The sequence below is a fragment of the Pectinophora gossypiella genome, chromosome 19, assembly GCF_024362695.1.
Source record: "Pectinophora gossypiella chromosome 19, ilPecGoss1.1, whole genome shotgun sequence".
Classification (NCBI taxonomy): domain Eukaryota; kingdom Metazoa; phylum Arthropoda; class Insecta; order Lepidoptera; family Gelechiidae; genus Pectinophora; species Pectinophora gossypiella.
Window position 1 is genome coordinate 5,809,580 of NC_065422.1, and position 5,796 is coordinate 5,815,375.

Genomic DNA, 5,796 nt, shown 5'->3' on the forward strand with positions numbered 1-5,796 from the left:
GCTACCCACATGAGCATAAGGTGAAAAAACTATTTCGCTTCCGTAACCTGCGCGTAAGGCAATAAATTGATTTACTGTTCATTGCCATTCTGTTAAAAACTACTTACTTGTAGCAACGAAACGGGCAAGCCTCATATTTTGCCCAAAGTGTAGAGTATACTAAGTTCACAAGTAAAAAAAAAAGTAATAATTATTTATTTACCAAATAAAGTAAAATTAACACAAGTTAATAGCGGGCCCAGCACTCTAGTGGGAAACTCTAGTTTCCCTTGTATCGCAGTAGCCCTATGGTATTACAATTTTTGCGTAAAGATGAAAAATACGAAGTCCGGTGGAGACTCAGGTACCTATTCATTGAATTAATGAACTTAGTGTTTGTATAGTTAGGGCGAGTAAAGTTAGAAGTTTGGCTCTATTTTTGACATCGCCATCAATATTATCTCGTCTTGGCTTCATTTTGCATGAAAATGTTTTCATTGGGGTTGATAATAATCTTGAAATGCTTGAAAATAATACGGTATTAGATGAACTTTATTAATCACTTTCACAATCTTTAATAAATTGCTAAATTAATTACGGACGCGAATACATGCTGAAATCTCTTTATGTGTATGAAGCCTCAAGACACTGTCGCATAACAGCTTTCCCTCATTCAGCGCTTATCGCTATCGAAAGAAAGAAAGAAAGAAAGAAAGAAACATTTATTATTCAGGACACCACAGACACGGATTACATATATATACATTATAATGACATCACATCAGAAGACAACGCACACACGAAATATTTTCTATATAGAAACATGGAAAACGAACACAAAGACTTATACCTAAATTAAAATGTGACGTCATGTCGGCTTACCCATGTGTAGTAGATGGTGTCCCGTATAAAAGGTTCTCACTCAGCTTATGCCGCGGCGTGAGCCGCGACGCTGGTATTCTGTGAGACCTGAGTATTGAGTGAACCACCGCGCCACCATATGTACATATACTTACTTACTATTATAGGTTACTTAGATATTATCATAATATCGATCCACTATAGGATCGATTAATTCTTTCAAATATTCTCCCTCTCAGACGACGCCCTGAGCCGAGATTCGCGCCCAACCTGGGCGCCCTCAGGCCTGTTGTCTTAAATTTTGTACCGGGTGAGAGCCCTCAGCGCTCCCCATTTGTCCGGCCAAGTAGTTAATGCTATCTGCGGCTAATCTACAATAAGTGACGTCAAAAAAAAATGTCTCATAACAGCAATTCATCGAGGGATATACTAATTAGAGGTATCTTTACTACTATCTGTTACCGCCCTAGGAGTTGATTTTCCTTCTTCTACTCCCATACACACATAAACTCGCCCGTAACCCGTAACGGGATGAGCAAAGCCATAAGTAATCAAAGTCAATTTGCAGTCACTGTTGATACGAAGTCTCAACCCTGATGGATGGTACGGTAAAAAAAGAATGCCTCAGTATGGGTGAATACCCTCAGCGCTCCTCATTTGGGTCACGTAGTGAATGCCATCTGAGTCAAATTAACACAAGTCACGTCAAAAATCCTATGCGCTAATATTTATCAATCCGTTGCAATTTTTACCGACTTCAAAAAAGGAGGAGGTTCTGAATTTTTACTTCACATTACTAATTTAAGAGCCACGCTCTTGCCGGTGTAGCACTCTCCATGTTTTAGGGATAAATAGGGCAGTAGTTTTCCCTCTTGTCTTCCGCCCAATAAAAAAAAACTGGAAACTAACTGGAACTGTGGTTTGGATTTTTTTTAAACACATACACATACATACATAAACTTACGCCTATATCCCACCGGGGTAAACGGGTTTTTTTTTTAAAGTTAACTTTAAATACCACCCAACCACTCGCGTCACACAGAGTACTGCGGGGCGGAACGCAAGAGGGAAACCAGTGCCCTAATTTTCCCTAAAAAGTAGCATAGCTAGACCAACAAGAGCGTAATTTTGTATTTTGCATTTTTATAAAAATGAGGCCTACTTTTTTAATATTTTCATTCCTGAATTTCCGTTCCGTATTATCAAAATCCGGGACTATCGCTTCCCTTGTAGCCACACAAGCATACAAAAACACGGTAAAAGAATTCCGATCACTGATAATGGTTGTAGATATGTTTACGATTCGTAATCACTTTCAGCTATATTTTACTATATACTTAAATAAATTACGAGGAACACCGATCGCTTCAATTTACACATATATTTTTTTTTATAATTTCTGGAAACGGGTTTTACGCTCTAACGTCGCAATAGGGATCCGGAATTCCGGATATTCCGGATTCATTGTAAAAATAAAATAAATATATTTCAATAAGTAACTTTTATCATATTAAACATTTAATTCTACGTACAATACGAACGTAATTTAACATTACCCATTTTCTTTATAAAAAAAATAAGAAAATGATATCGCCTTCAGTGCTAAGGACCAATAGATTATAAATAAATACTTCAAATGAGTTTGTTTGGAACTTTGTTCGAGTTACGCAGTTCTTGATACAGCGAACTAGTGGTCAGTAAACATACACAGAACGACTCCATCCATCATCATCTTCCTATCATTATCCCGTTTTTCACAGGGTCCACTTACCTAACCTGAAGATTTGACAGATCCAATTTTTTACAGAAGCGAATGCTTGTGTGTAACCTTCCAACCCGCGAAGGGAAAACCAGCCCAACGCAGGTTAGGTCACATACTTGCGAAAATGCATTTCTCGTGAATGTGGGTTTCCTCACAATGTTTTCCTTCACCGATGAGCACGTGATAAATAAACATTTATGATCCAAACTCAAAATACACCAACAGCCGATTCTTCGAAAAAAGAATATTGATAAAATACGATGCCATATCCAATCATTTCTATGATTGACGTACAATGCACACAAGCTATGCCGTGACCGTAATTATTCGCCGTTGAACTTACTAGATATCATAATGTCGTGTTTCTATGCCAGCTTTCAACTTTAGTGTCCACAAGTTCACTGTGTCATGGACTGCCTAACTCGTGAATACTACTAACAAAATGGCGGCTTAAAGTTTTTTAACATTAACCGCCGATGGCTTTCACTACTTACCCGGACAAATGGGGAGTGATGAAGGCCGACGACAGAGGATCTTAGTGATGTAAAGTGTTGAATATCTATCGCAACTAAAAATTCAATCCGTTCCGAATTACAGGCCTAGTCTGTTAGATTATTGGCTGATACTAAATGTCATTTAGAAGGCGAACATGTTTGGTTGTTTTATTTTAGGTACTATATTCAGAGTAAATGAGCGAAGCAGCCGGTAAATGCCAGAACGGTGTCGTGTGAATAAGGTACGTCTTTGTATTGTATCAAATATTGTTATTTTGTAATGGTATTTTCCCACTGAGGTATGACGATTCTTAATAGAAATACTATTGTATCTTTTTCACATTAAAATTTCTGCTATCATAGTCATTTTTATAACTTTGTGAAGAATAGTGGATTAAATATTTGTTAGGCATATACTTATTGGTATTCGTGGCCGTATCGCGCAAGTCGACGTCTGAGCACCTATTTTGCGTGATACCTTAAACGGCTGGATCACTTCAACCAGCCCAATTCTGATGTTGCTGACTTACATACCTGAGTCAGGCACCTACTTATTTTTATTCTGTAAGATATCATTTCACAGCATCACGCCTATGTCCCCAAAGGGGCAGGCAGAGGTGCATAGTCTACCTGTTCCTCGCTAGTTAACTTTGAGTCCCATGTAATAGGGAACGTGCCTTTTGCCATTTACTACTTAATATAGGCTTTTTCTATGTATATTTACACAATGTGTAATACACATAATTAGTACTTTGTACTTAGAGAGCTGTGGCAGCCGAGTTGGTAGAACGCTTGCCTCTCACTTTGAGGTCGCAGGTTAGAATCCAGCACAAGCCTAAACCCATGTCATGTTTGGATCAGAAATGATTATCACGTGCTTCAGAATCAGTCTCAATCATCTCCCTCGGTATTCGTTACGGTGTCACTAACACCCTGTATATATGTATATATTGCTAGATCATACAGATATGCACTAAATATATTATATATTTACTTGTCACATAATATATATAAGTTAACTATGTACTTTAACCTCGTAAGGCCATGATTGCCAGACACAAAAGATAAACAATGGCATTTGAGCCTTACGACCTTAAATGACAAAAAATATATATATTTAAAAGTAATAAGTATGCCTTGTAACATAGGTACCTAGTGCCTGACGTAATAATGTACACAATGGTGCTAATTCCATTATACACCATCTAATTTTATTTTAAGTTAAAGGAAAGGCCAGAACTTTAAACGAAATTTAAAGTTGACAGTACACGGCACAGGCTGCATGCAACCGAGATTTACAATTAAGTATATTTCATTTGCCGAGTTTATTCATTCATTCACTCATTCATTTTAAAATTGACAGTTGTCAATCATCTGTCCCTTTCCTTTACGGCGGATAAGAAAATTACGGGATATAACTTAAAATAAAAGTAGGAGGTGTCTGCAGGAATCGGGGCCAGTCTTTGTATAAACCAATCAATCAATAATACTTTATTGCACAACGACATATACAAAGGTCATAAACATACGAATAAAAACATAAGTACAATAGGCGGCCTAATAAACTTACTTTAGAAGCCTTATTATTTAGAATGGTTTACAGAAATTGCATACTTAGATATTGAAGTTACAATTTAAGTTATACAGTTCATAGAATTCTACTCATGGGTGGATACAGGGAGCATTATGCGGGTCATGACACCCCAATCTGGGCTACAGGTTGGGTCATGGGTGGCCACTGCAATTTTATCTAATTCTCTAGGGAAATAGGTTGTCTGCGACCTGCAGGGCTAACATGTCCTACGTGATTAAATTATCGATCGATTCCATAAATTTTGTCCAAATCGACTTATCGATTTGTCTGTTTATCTTTTGTTTTTTTCCTAACATGCGTGTTACGTGATTTTGTTCGTATTTTGACAGAACCACTTTGATTGATTTAGACATTGATTGACTTATTTGGGTTCACATATTAGCACCAATCGACGAAACGACATAATTATATCGTCAGAATCGATAAAATGCCAAAATTTTACTGGTGAACATCCCCCCCCCCCCCCCCCCCATAAAAGCTGGAACCACTCCTGATTCTGCTAAGTGAATATAAAGTACGACAGATTATTTGTTCTTATTGTGTGCGTGAACAACCGCAGATTATGAGTACCTCTTTATTTTTTTCTGACGTAATTTAACTACCCAGGTAAGTATTGACCGATCTTATTTATCGTAGATTTGTTCCGAATAGAATTCGCTATTTAATTGGAACTATCTAAGAAAGTATTATGTTTTATGTGCAATAAAGAATTAAGTACTTATTGTTTTTTTTTTTTTGCCCTTTTTATAATATGTGGCTTCTAGGATAATTGGGGCAAAGATAAATTGAGAAATTCTGATTAAGTAAGTACTAAATAAAGACAGATCATAAGTTCTTTATGAATTTTAATAAAGAAGACTACTTATCAGATCAGCCTACAAGAATATCCATCTGTTTATCAGTAATTAGTCCCAAAATACCCACTTACATTATTAATATTTTTATCAAGATCACATTCTGTTTTATGTCAACAACATTTTCTTTGTTGTCATCATAACCATGATACAACCAGACGAGTCACTCTTATCACAATTACCCGTGTGTAATTAATAAAAGTTTACAATTCGACAAATGTACACATCGTCATGGTTGTTATGAAAACTCGC